Source organism: Ovis aries, chromosome 8, assembly GCF_016772045.2.
Source record: "Ovis aries strain OAR_USU_Benz2616 breed Rambouillet chromosome 8, ARS-UI_Ramb_v3.0, whole genome shotgun sequence".
In the NCBI taxonomy this organism is placed as follows: domain Eukaryota; kingdom Metazoa; phylum Chordata; class Mammalia; order Artiodactyla; family Bovidae; genus Ovis; species Ovis aries.
The window spans coordinates 10,633,943-10,648,226 of record NC_056061.1 but is presented as its reverse complement, the minus strand read 5'-3'; the positions used below and the strand labels follow the sequence as shown (position 1 = coordinate 10,648,226).

The window sequence follows — 14,284 nt, the reverse complement described above, 5'->3', positions numbered from 1 at the left end:
TTAATTTGTATTGCAGTATAGTTGCTATACAATTTTTAGTTTCTACCGTACAGCAAAGTGAATCAGCTATATGTATTCATATATCCCCTATTTTTTGTATTTCATTCCCAGTTAGGTAACCACGGAGCACTGAGTGGAGTTCCCTGAGCTATACAGTAGGTTCTCATCAGTTTATACATATAAACTATATATTTATAAATAGATAGAGTTTATCTGTTTTATTCAGAGTATCAGTAGTATATATACATGTCAATCCCAGTCTCCCAATTCATCCTCCCCACCGCAGGATAAAGTTTTTATATTAAATGTAAAACCCAGTTTTGAGCATTGGTTTTTAAGGGAGACAAATATACCTGAGTACATCATGAGAAACGCTGGGCTGGAGGAAGCACAAGCTGGAATCAAGATTTCCGGGAGAAAGATCAATAACCTCAGATATGCAGATGACACCATCCTTATGGCAGGAAGTGAAGAAGAACTAAAGAGCCTCTTGATGAAAGTGAAAGAGGAGAGTGAAAAAGTTGGCTTAAAGCTCAACATTCAGAAAACGAAGATCATGGCATCTGGTCCCATCACTTCATGGCAAATAGATGGGGAAGCAGTGGAAACAGTGTCAGGCTTTATTTTTTTTGGCTCCAAAATCACTGCAGATGGTGACTACAGCCATGAAATTAAAAGACGCTTACTCTTGGGAAGGAAAGTTATGACCAACCTAGACAGCATATTCAAAAGAAGAGACATTACTTTGCCAAGAAACGTCTGTCTAGACAAGGCTACGGTTTTTCCAGTTGTCATGTATGGATGTGAGAGTTGGACTATAAAGAAAGCTGAGTGCCGAAGAATTGATGCTTTTGAACTGTGGCATTGGAGAAGACTCTTGAGAGTCCCTTGGACTGCAAAGAGATCCAACCAGTCCATCCTAAAGGAGGTCAGTCCTGGGTGGAAGGACTGATACTGAAGCTGAAACTCCAATACTTTGGCCACCTGATGCAAAGAGCTGACTTATTTGAAAAGGCCTTGATGCTGGGAAAGATTGAGGGCAGGAGGAGCAGGGGAAGACAGAGGATGAGATGGTTAGATGGCATCACCGACTTGATGGATATGGGTTTGGGTGAACTCTGGGAGTTGGTGACGGATAGGGAGGCCTGGCATGCTGCAGTTCACGGGGTCACAAAGAGTTGGACATGACTGAGCGACTGAGCTGAACTGAACTGATGTACAGGTAACAGTAACTGCAGGGGAAGGGTCTAGAATCATTTTATGTGCTAAATGATTAATAAGCCTAGCAATACTAACTTAGAGAAAATCTGAGAGACAAATGTTCATGTTAAAGCACTTGAAGAGTGATTGGTTAAAAGATAAATTCTGTTTCTATGACACCAATGGTAGAAATATGGCTCCTGGATAGAAATTAGACCAGAGAAATATTTTGGCTATTATAAAGGTTAACATTCCTATTGCTAGTAGGAATTTTTAAGTCACATACTAAGGTACACAAAATGTAGTTTTATTTTTTCTGTCAGATTTTATCTCAAGTCTCCAAGTGCAGGAAAAATGTCATTTCAAGGAAAATCAGATCAGTTCACAATTCCTCAAATAGGGAGCATTTTTCTTGCTACAGATACACCAAGCATGCACCAGGGCACAGGCATTAGTTAGGGATTCAGAATCAGGCCATTCTCAAGCCACAGATGACAGGTCCTGAGGGGGATAGGCAGTGGTGGTTTCGGGTAAGTATGGTCCAGGGACACTTTAAGTCTTATACTCTATTTCTTTGCCTCTCTCTCCCCTCAGTTCACAGAATCTTTATGGATTCAGGGAATAGGAGGAGGCAGGATAGAAAGGAATTGGGTTACTTATTCATCCAGATCCTTCTCAAAGAACTTGACATTTTGAAGTCTTGTTTTGTTTGAAGTCACCCATTTGAGGGGATGGAAGCTTCAGACTGTTCTTCTAGTGGCTCCAGTGGATGAGATTCTTGGGGTGAGAGGTATGAGGAAGGAACCCACCATAAATAGCAATAACGTTTTCCCTGACTACCATGGATTGGATGCTCAGTATTGCCAAATGTTGTTCTAGGCACTCACATTTTATCCCTACTTAGCCCTGTGAGATAAACAGATTTATAGCATAACAACACTATCAAAATATTATCAAAACAAAACCAAACATCAATACTAACATCACTAACATACAGCCCATATTAAAATGTCCCCTACTACCCCAAAGGTGATTTGATAACATTTTATAGAAGTCCAGCATCTAGTTAAATTTCCATATGACATCTGGTGATTAAATTTTTTTAGCTTATGCTAATGATAATCTCTGAATAAATTATTATATTAAAGGTTGCAAAATGCTGATTTTATATGGTCATTCATCCTGTGCTTATTCAGTGTTTTTTTTTTAAAAAGTATCTTCATATTTATTTTAACCTGTAGTGAAAGTAGTGAAACTGTTCATCATGAAACTGTCATGTCTCTTTTCAACCCCTTGCCTGCCAGACTCCTCTGCCAGTGGAATTATCCAGGCGAGAATACTGGAGTGGGTAGCCATTTTGTTCTCCAGGAGATCTTCCAGACCCAGGCATCAAACCCCAGTCTCCCACATTGCAGGCACTGATTCTGTCTGAGCCACTAGGGAAGTCCATTTAAGCTACAGAAACATGGCGAAAGAGATTTCTCTGGTGGTCCAATGGCTAAGACTCCATGCTTCCACTGTAGGGGGTATGGGTTTTATTCCTTGGTGGAGGAACAACTTGGCAAAAAAAAAAAAAAAAAGACATAAATAAATTTGTAAAACAAAGCAGAAACACCCCTTCTTTTAAAAAGAAACATAGCAAAATCTGTTTTACTTTTTTAATGTTTTTTCCCTCCAGTTTTATTGAGATATAATTGGCATATATCATTGTATAGGTTTATTTTTTTAATTTTTATTTTTACTTTATTTTACTTTACAATAATGTATTGGTTTTGCCATACATTGACATGAATCCACCACGGGTGTACATGCATTCCCAAACATGAACCCCCTCTCCCACCTCCCCCCCCATAACATCTCTCTGGGTCATCCCCGTGCACCAGCCCCAAGTTTACAGCATAATGATTGGACTGACATATGTCATGAAATGATTATAATAGGTTTAGTGAACACCCATCATCTCATTTAGATTCAGCAGAAAAGAAATAGAAAAAAATTTTTCCTTGTGATGAGAGCTCTTAGAATTTACCCTCTTAACTTTCAGTGCAGCAGTATTAAATTATCTTTGTCATGTTATACATCATACTGCTAGTGCTTAAAACTGGAAGTTTGTACCTTTCGACTAAATCTGATCTCTTTTTCAATTAGTTTGTTTTTGAAGTATAACTGACCTATAACAGATAAGTGGTTCTATTGTATCGGTTTACAAGGTTAATATCTCCGATATCACAGCTTTAAAGAAGCACAGCTGAGATCTGAAACTATAGCTGCCTCATCCAAAGCTTGTAAGTTAATATTTTTGGTTTTATGTACCACCACTGCTGTATGTACTAGGAATAAATCAGCATCAAACCATTATGCTCCGTTAGAATAGACTGTGTCAAAGAATCGAACTTTCTTGATCACCAGAGACATTTAGACAAGAGTAGAAGTCCTTTTGGCTAAGACAGTTTCTATTAGGCAATAATCTGTAGCATTCACTTCAAATTAATAAAACACTGAATTTGGAAGGAAATGATCATTTAATCCAACCACACAAGAATGAGAAGCATAATTTCCCCTTCTAAGTCCATAAAATGCTTATTAGATTTTGAGTGCCTAGTAATCTTTATGAAATTGCGCTAATGCTAAAACAGCGGCAACTGGGCATGGTTATACCGTGGCTGAGCACAAAGCCAATCAAAAAAAAACACCTTTACAAGTAAACAGCTCCACAGTCTGAACAGTGTCGGCTGAATTTTAGAACTGCTTGATCTGCTGCAGGGTAATAATTCAATCTCATAAAAAGGAGAATTTTTCAGAGTATATGAGCCATGGAGATTGGGCATAAGCAAACCATGGCTGAACACCCTACTGGTTGTGACAGGCCCAGCCTGACTCTGTTTGGGGGTGTGCCACGAGAGACTTGCTTCCAATGCACAGTAATCATAAATGGCCATACCCTCTGATGAACCAGAGGAGAAATTCTGCTCCACCCTCCTGTACCCAGAAGTGAGTAACAGCTAAGAGTTATTGCATTTATTATACATGTTGCATAAGAAGGCAGAGATGCACCTGGAGATGACTTACACCACTAAGTATTCTGTTTCCATTATTCACACATGGAACACTAATTGATTTGAGAAACTGACAAATACTATTGAAGATTACAACACCTTAAAACAGAAAACATAATGTCAAGGTCTCTGAACCTTCTCCCATCACATTTATAAGTGTGTGCAAGGGGCTATTTTAAAATATAGTATGTGTGCATGCATGCTAAGTCGCTTCAGTCGTGTCCAACTCTTTATAACCCTATGGACTGTAGCCCTTCGGGCTCCTCTGTCCGTGGGATTCTCCAGGCAAGAATATTGGAATGAATTGCCATCCCCTTCTCCAGAGGGTCTTGCCAACCCAGTGATTGAACCAGTGTCCCTTACATCTCTTGCGTTGACAGGCAGCTTCTTTACCACCAGCACCACATGGGGAGCCCAAAATATAGCCTATAAAATGCATATAATGTAATACATAATAACAACTACCATTAAATGTAATAAATAACAGATAGCTATATTTGTCTCACCCACCCATTTGTCTAAAATATCACCATTTTGTGTTCTGTGTTCCTTGACTCCTAAAGGTAATTGCATAAATATCATCTATGTGTTGATGGCTCCCCAATGGACACCCTGAATTGAACCATTTCCTGACTTCTAGATTCATATATGCAGGGCCTGATTGACATTTCCTTTTAAACTTAGCTCATTTTTCCCCTGGAAATGTTCCTTAAGCCATCAGGCAGTGTGGCTTCCTTTCCCTTTATCTAATCCTTTCACAAGTCAGTTCCCCTTTCAAATATATCCTGATTCTGTTCATTTTCATCTCCATCAGTTCATCTCATCAACCTTATCGTCTCTGCAGCTACCATGCTAATACAAACTTCCATCACATTTTCTCCAGATTTTCTAATACCTTCAAATCTGCTTTCCTATTTCCACTCTTATCCCTCACCATTCTTTCACACAGGCAATCAAAATGATCACAGATAGATAGATAGATGATGGACAGATAGATCTATCCTTCTGGAGTTTTCAATGCACTTACTCCTCAGCAGTGCCTCTAAGGTCCCATGTGACCTGGCTCTCCTTCAACCATATCTCTGCTCATTCACTATGTTTTAGTGTCTCCTTTCTGTTCTGTAAACTCACAAAAACTATTTCCACATCAAGGCATATGCACATGTGCCCTCTGTCCAGAATGCTCTTTCCCCTGATCTCTGCACAACCACAGGATCATTCAGACTCCAGCTCAAGTGTCTCCTTAGAGAGGTTCTCTGAGCTCCAAACATAAAGCAGATCCCTCCTGGGGATTCATGTTTATCACATCACCCTGTTTGGGTTCAGTTCAGTTCAGTTCAGTCGCTCAGTCATGTCTGACTCTTTGCGACACCATGAATCGCAGCACGCCAGGCCTCCCTGTCTATCACCAACTCCTGGAGTCCACCCAAACCCATGTCCATTGAGTCGGTGATGCCATCCAGCCATCTTATCCTCTGTCGTCCCCTTCTCCTCCTGCCCCTAATCCCTCTAAGCATCAGGGTCTTTTCAAACGAGTCAGCTCTTTGCATGAGGTGGCCAAAGTATTGGAGTTGCAACTTCAACATCAGTCCTTCCAAAGAACACCTTTAGGATGGACTGGTTGAATCTCCTTGCAGTCCAAGAGACTCACAAGAGTCTTCTCCAACAGCACAGATCAAAATCATCAATTCTTCGGTGCTCAGCTTTCTTTATGGTCCAACTCTCACATCCATACATGACTACTGGAAAAACGATAGCCTTGACTAGATGGATCTTTGTTGGCAAAGTAATGTCTCTGCTTTTCAATATGCTGTCTAGGTTGGTCATAACTTTCCTTCCAAGGAGTAAGCATCTTTTAATTTCATGACTGCAGTCAACATCTGCAGTGATTTTGGAGCCCCCAAAAATAAAGTCTGACACTGTTTCCACTGTTTCCCCATCTATTTGCCATGAAGTGATGGGACCAGATGCCATGATCTTCGTTTTCTGAATGTTGAGCTTTAAGCCAACTTTTTCACTCTTCACTTTCACTTTCATCAAGAGGCTCTTTAGTTCCTCTTCACTTTCTGCCATAAGGGTGGTGTCATCTGCATATTTGAGGTTATTGATCTTTCTCCCGGAAATCTTGATTCCAGCTTGTGCTTCTTCCAGTCCAGCGTTTCTCGTGATGTACTCTGCATAGAAGTTAAATAAGCAGGGTGACAATATACAGCCTTGAGGTACTTCTTTTCCTATTTGGAACCAGTCTGTTGTTCCATGTCCAGTTCTAACTGTTGCTTCCTGACCTGCATATAGGTTTCTCAAGAGGCAGGTCAGGTGGTCTGTATTCCCATCTCTTTCAGAATTTTCCACAGTTTATTGTGAGCCACACAGTCAAAGGCTTTCACATAGTCAATAAAGCAGAAATCGATGTTTTTCTGGAACTCTCTTGCTTTTTCGATGATCCAGTGGATGTTGGCAATTTGATCTCTGGTTCCTCCGCCTTTTCTAAAACCAGATTGAACACCTGGAATTTCACGGTCCACGTATTGCTGAAGCCTGGCTTGGAGAACTTTAACCATTACTTTACTAGCTGTTTGGGTTAAATTACAGTAATTGGGTTTCCCTGGTAGCTCAGTGGTAAAGAATCCACCTGCAATGCAGGAGATTCAGGTTCGATCCCTGGGTCAGGAAGACCCCCTGGAAAAGGCAATGGGAACCTACTCCAGTAGTCTTGCCTGGAGAAACCCATGGACAGAGGAGCATGATGGGCTACAGCCCATCGGGTCACAAAAGAGTCAGACGTGATTTAGTGACTAAACAACAATTTTTTAAAGTATTTTTGTGTTATTTAATTAATGTATATATTTACGGCTGCACTGTGTTTCCAATATTGTGCACCGGCTCTCTGTAGTTGAGGAGCCCGGGCTTCTCACTGTGGTGGCTTCTCTTGGGCACAAGCTTTAGGTGCACAGGCTTCAGTCACTGCAGCGTGCAGCCTCAGCTGTTGCAGCTTTGGACTTAGCTGCTCTGTGGCATGTGGGGTCTTCCCAGACCAGGGGTTGAGCCCACGTACTCTGCGTTGGTAGGCAGATTCTCAACCATTGGCCCACCTGAAAGTCCTAAATTACAGGAACTTTTTATAAAATGTTCTAACTTACTTCTTTACTCACGTATTGTCTATCTCCCACCACGAAAATGTGAGCCCCCTAGTCCTCATTTTGGCAGCACCTATACTAAATTTCAAACACTACAGAGAAGATTAGTGTGGCCTCTGAGCAAAGTGATATGCAAATTCATGAAGTGTTTCATATTTTTGGAGACATGGGTGGACCTAGAGACTGTCATACAGAGTGAAGTACGACAGAGAGAGAAAAACAAATATCGTATGTTAACATGCATATGTGGAATCTGGAAACATATATAGATAACCTTATTTTCAAAGCAGAAATAGACACAGACATAGAGAACAAATGTAAGGACACTGAGGGAGTGAGAGGTGAGATGAGCTGGGAGATTGGCACTGACATATGTATACTATTGGTACAATGCATAAAATAGTTAACTAATGAGAACCTACTGTATAACACAGCAAACTCTACTCAGTGCTCTGTAGTGACCTAAATGGGAGGGAAATCCCAAAAAGAGGGGGTATATGTGTATGTATGACAGATTGACTTTGCTGTACAGTAGAAACTAATACAACATTGTGAAGCAAATAGACTCCAATAAAAATTAACTTTTTTATTTTACTTTATTTTACTTTACAATGCTGTATTGGTTTTGCCATACATCAACATGAATCCGCCACGGGTGTACCCGTGTTCCCAACCCTGAACCCCCCTCCGCCCTCCCTCCCCATACCATTTTTCTGGGTCATCCCAGTGCACCAGCCCCAACCATTCTGTATCCTGAAAAGAATGTGAGCCCCTTGAAGGCAGAGATCTATTTGGGTTGTTCACTACTGTATCCTGAGAGACTAGAATAGTGCCTAGAACACGGTGGGCAAACAATGTTTTGTTGAATGCTTTGGCATTTCCTTAGAGCACAAAATGTTTCTCAAGGTAAAATACCTAGGTGAGGGCAGAGTCTATTTGCTTCCTTACAATAAAAGATGCAACCCAAAGACACAGATAGTAGAAGTTTCATCATTTGCTTTCTGAATAAACTCCTAGAAGCATCATAGTCCACCACTACAGATTAAATTTCTGTCTCTCAAAATTCAGTGACAATAGACATCTCAAGTTCATTGAGTCTGACTCTTGCTTTTCAGAAAAAGCAGAAGTCTGGAAAATTAAATATGAAAAATTGAACAATTTCACTTTATTCTCTATGGACTTTTTTGACTAGGCCTCAGACTTTGCCCCTAAGAACTGCACTTTTTAGCACAAATGGTTTTATCCATACTTCACTAAAAGACTTGAACAAACACAATTCAAAAGCATCAATTCTTCGGTGCTCAGCTTTCTTTATAGTCCAACTCTCACATACTTCATGTGAGATTTATAGTCTGACTCTCACATAATTCCATTTATAGTTCAACTCTCACATACTTCCATTTATGGTCCAACTCTCACATACTTCAGTTCACAACTGAACTGAACATAACATTGAAGAGCAAATATACATCAATTTAAAACCAAATTTAAAAAATTTATTTTTTAATCCATACTTCACTAAAAGACTTGAACAAACACAATTTAAAAGCATCAGTTCTTTGGCGCTCAGCTTTCTTTATAGTCTAACTCTCACATCCATACATGACTACTGGACTAATGTTAGTTTCTGCTATATGATAAAGCACATCGGCTATATGTATACATATATCCACTATGGATAAATTTATACAACCATATGGAGATACAACCACTATGGAGAACAGTATGGAAGTTCCTTAAAAAACTAAAAATAGAACTACCGTATGACTCAGCAATTCGACTAGCAGGGCTATACCCAGAGAAAAGCAAAATTCAAAAAGACACAGGTACCCCGATATTCATTGCAGCACTCTTACAATAGCCAGGACATGGGAGCAACATAAATGTCTATCAACATGTGAATGAATAAAGAAAATATGGTACATATATACAGTACAATATTACTCAGCCATGAAAAGGAACAAAATTGGGTCATCTGTAGAGACATGGATGTATGTAGAGGTCATCATATAGAGTGAAGTGAGTCAGAAAGAGAAAAACAAATATCATATTAATGCATATATGTGGAATCTAGATAAATGGTACAGATGATCATTTTTCAGGGCGAGAATAGAGACACAGACATCCAGCATTTAAAAAGCCTCCTGCCTTTTGTTTTGCCAAGTTTAGTTCAGTTCGACAGTGAAGTCTCTTTCCCCTACTGCAGTAGCTTAAGTAAAACCTGTCTCGCTACTTTTAACCAGAGTCTGGTGAATAATTTCTTTTTAACATCATGAACTGGCCCTTTATTCTGTGTGGCATATCAGACTCTATATTAGTGTGGATGAATTCTTATAGATTGTATACTTCATCTCAGCAGCATTTCAGGCTCCTGAAGGTGATGCTGTTCCTCAGGAATGGTTATTAACACATTCTTCACTGGGATGGGAGCTGGACTTAGGGGAGAAACTAGTGATGAATCTCTATCTAAAAAAGGGAAAATGATTGAGCTACACCCTAAAGCAATGCCCAGGCACCTGTCTCCAACTTTCTCTTAAAAGTCTAAACTCAAGTCACTCTGAATGCCTTGCGTTATGTCACTTGGGTCTTGAAGTTTTGAGTAATTGTAGAGACTCTTGAGTTCTGCAAAATAGTGGATATGTGGTCTAGGGCTCAGGAAAGAGATCTGTGCTTGGACACACGGAGTCGAAGCAATACATTTTCAGATATAAATCGACTAGGTAAGACTACTCAGCAAGAATGAGTTGACTGAGGGACTTCCCTCATTGCCCAGTGGTTAAGATTCTTCCTTCCAATGCAGGAAGCACAGTTTTGATCCCTGATTTGAAATCTAAGAGCCCAGATGCTGCAGGGCATGGCACTTTTTTTTTTTTTAATTTTATTTTATTTTATTTATTTATTTATTTATTTTTTTAGTTTTTTATTTTTTAAATTTTAAAATCTTTAATTCTTACATGCATTCCCAAACATGAACCCCCCTCCCACCTCCCTCCCCATAACATCTTTCTGGGTCATCCCCATGCACCAGCCCCAAGCATGCTGCATCCTGCGTCAGACATAGACTGGCGATTCAATTCACATGATAGTATACATGTTAGAATGTCATTCTCCCAAATCATCCCACCCTCTCCCTCTCCCTATGAGTCCAAAAGTCCGTTATACACATCTGTGTCTCTTTCCCTGTCTTGCATACAGGGTCGTCATTGCCATCTTCCTAAATTCCATATATATGTGTTAGTATACTGTATTGGTGTTTTTCTTTCTGGCTTACTTCACTCTGTATAATCGGCTCCAGTTTCATCCATCTCATCAGAACTGATTCAAATGAATTCTTTTTAATGGCTGAGTAATACTCCATTGTGTATATGTACCACAGCTTTCTTATCCATTCATCTGCTGATGGACATCTAGGTTGTTTCCATCTCCTGGCTATTATAAACAGTGCTGCGATGAACATTGGGGTACATGTGTCTCTTCCAATTCTGGCTTCCTCGGTGTGTATGCCCAGAAGTGGGATTGCTGGGTCGTAAGGTAGTTCTATTTGCAATTTTTTAAGGAATCTCCACACTGTTCTCCATAGTGGCTGTACTAGTTTGCATTCCCACCAACAGTGTAGGAGGGTTCCCTTTTCTCCACACCCTCTCCAGCATTTATTGCTTGCAGATTTTTGGATCGCAGCCTTTTTTTAAAGACTGAATTGGCTGAGAGGAGGGCCAAAGATGATACTCCTAGGAAATGTGAATCCTTTCAGAAAAGGTGGAGGAGTGTGTGTTTCCCAACTTTAAACATATAGGAACACACAGAAAATAGAATTTGTATGGAACATTGCATGCTGCGGGTAAGCTGTGAGAGCTTTAGGAGTGTCTATATGGACATGGTAAAATTTTTCATTACTTATGTGTTGGTTTTCCTAGAGCTTCTATAACAAAGTACCACAAACTGTGGCTTAAAAGAACAAAAATTTATTGTCTCACAATTCTGGAGGCTATAAATCCAAAATCAACAGTGTCAGCAGAGCCATGGTACTTTTGAAATCTATGAAGGAAATCTTTCCTTGTCTCTGGTGGTTTGCCAGCAATCTTTGGCTCTTGGGTTGTTGCTGTTTGTTATTTTTTTTTGTCTTGAAACTGCATAACTTAGATATCTGATGATATTCTTCCTGTGTATCTCTCTGTGTTCATATGCCCATTGTTTTTTAAGGTACCATGTACCTTGTGCTCTGTGCTGAGTCGTGTCTGCCTCTTTGGAACCACATGGACTATAGCCTGCCAGGCTCTCTGTCCATGGGGTTTTTCAGACAGGAATACTGGAGTGGGTTGCCATTTCCTCATCCAGGGTATTTTCCCAAACCAGAAATTGAACCCGCTTCTCCTGTATCTCCAGCATTGCAGATGGATTTTACGTACTGAACCACAGGGGAAGCTTCGTTTTGTAAGGACACCAGTCATATTCAATTAGGGCTTCAGCCTGCTCCAGTAAGACCTCATCTTAACTAATTATACCTGCAATGGTTCTTTTTCCAAAAGATGTTATATTCTGAGGAACTGGTGGTTATGGCTTCAACATATGTTTTTATGGGGGAAAACACAAGTCAATCCATAAAAACTTCTTTTTATAGCACAACTATAATAAAATAAAAGTAGTAGGAATGCTAAATATTGAATTTATAAAATATTTAAGCTGACTTTTTAATATCAAATTTTGTTTGAAATGGATTTCTTTCTAATTATATACGATCTCTTCCATTTCCTTTTTCCTCTTGCAAATCCCTTTGAATGAAGCCACAGGCAGCAGAATATACAGCATGGTTTAGATGCACAGCATAGCAGGGCCCAGATAATGAGACAATTTTCCCCCCATTTTGGGGAAAAGATGATATGTATCTCTTGATGAGCACTATGTTAAAAATATAAACTCACAACCTTCTCCAGGAGCTAGAGCCCAAGAGACGCCACTGGCGAGCCATCATCCACTGGAGACAGCCTCTAGGGAGAGGTAGGGAACTTCTCCAAGGCCAGGAGGGGCTGCAGCAGCCCACACCTTTGCTGGAAACTTCAGGGAGTGAGGAGCAACGAAGGAACAGAGCAGATGGCGGCAGCGTTTGGCAGGTCTTCAGCATCTCTGTCACAAATATCCAGTAGGATCCAGTTGGCGGCCTTGCCGGTGGGGCCAGAGAGGTGGAAGAGGGACTTCCCTGGTGGTCCAGGGACTCCACACTCCCAATGCAGGGGGCCGGTATTTGATCCCTGGTTGGGAAGCTAGATCCCATATGCACCTAGTAAGACCTGGTGCAGTGAAATAATTAATTCAAAAAAGAAGAAGAAGGGCAGAGAGATGGAAGGAGGCTTTTCCTTCATGGGGGCACAAAGTTTGCTTGAAGGGAAAGAGGAGGAGGAGATGAGGAGTGAGGGAGGGCACAGGTGGCTCTCAGAATCTGCCACCTTGGCGACCTCAGCTGGATCAGAGCCAGGGCATCACGGGCAGGTTAAAACCAGTTTTAATGACAAGTTAAACCTGTCGGCAGGAGGATGCAGAGCCCAACCACTGACAGGTTTTGGATGCTTGGGTTAACATCTGTTGCAAAGCCTTTCTCTGCCAACTTGGCATCTCAGGGAATTTCTGAGCTGGAATAGGCCTTGGAGGCGTTTTTACTGCTGCTCCAGGCCAGGGCCCTGCTGCTCTTGGAGTCCATGTTCCTTCTGTGCCGCACAGTTCTGCTGGAGCTGGACGCTATGGGCCCTATGGTTTGCCACACTTTGGCTTGAGAATCAAAATTGGTGAAAAGGTAGATGGAGGTGTTGCTGGACTTCCGGTCTCTTAGCGGGTACGTGGTAGGATCCAGGTTCAGAATATCCACTTGCCATTTAGTTTTAAAACAGAAAGGGTGTTTTTGCTCAGGGAATGTGATTCTCACATTCTTCATTGTTATAAACAATAAGAAGTGTTGCGCTTACATGTTGTTGTTGGTCAGTCGCCAAGTCATGTCTGACTCTTTATGACCCCATGGACTGCAGCAGGCCAGGCCTCTCTGTCCCTCACCATCTCCTGGAGTTTGCCCAAGTTCATGTTCATTGAATTGGTAAGATGGAAGGAGCCTTTCCTTTCACTTAGATAGGTAATAACAAAATTTTTATAACCACTCAAATGTTTACGAAAAGAATCTATCAACCCTTCCTTTTTTAAAAATTTGATGACAAATATAACAGTAAATTACAGAGGTAAAAATGGATTTTGAAGCCAATTGAATTTTATTTTTTGAAATATAAATATAATGTTGATTTATAATGCTTTAGTTTTACATGTAGGACAAAGTGATTCATTTTTACATATGCGTATATCTATTTTTTTCAGATTCTCTTCTCTTTTAGGTTGTTATAAAGTATTAAGTATAGTTCCCTGTGCTATAGGTACTTGTTTATTTTATATGCAATAGTACATGTATGTATTAGTCCCAAATTCCTAATTTATCCCTTCTCCCAGCCTTCCTCTTTGCTAACCGTAAATTTGTTTTCTATGTCTGTGAGTCTGTTTCTGTTTTGTAAATAAGCTCATTTGTATCGGTTTTTTAGATTCCCCATATAAGTGCTGTCACATGATATTTGTCTTTCTCTGTCTGACTTCCTTCACTTAGTCTGAAAAACTCTAGGTCTATCCTTGTTGCTGAAAATGGCACTATTTCATTCTATTTCATGGCTGAGTACTATGCCATTGTAAATATATAGCACATCTTCATTCCTCTCTTGGTGGATATTTAGGTTTCTTCCATGTCTTGGCTATCACAAGTAAGTGCTATAACGAACATTGGGGTGCATGTATCTTTTTGAATGATGACTTTTCTCTGGAGCGGGATTTTCAATTGAATTTTTCTCTTGATAGCAAGTCTGTCTTATT

At 40.3% G+C, this 14,284-nt stretch overlaps 1 non-coding gene across 1 annotated transcript; it reads left to right on the top strand.

Annotated features, from left to right (window-relative positions):
- Nucleotides 1–7,447: 7,447 nt before the first annotated feature.
- LOC114116272 (U6 spliceosomal RNA) lies at nucleotides 7,448–7,553 on the top strand. Its single transcript, XR_003590258.1, has one exon. It is a non-coding gene; the product is annotated as a U6 spliceosomal RNA (small nuclear RNA).
- Nucleotides 7,554–14,284: the final 6,731 nt, after the last annotated feature.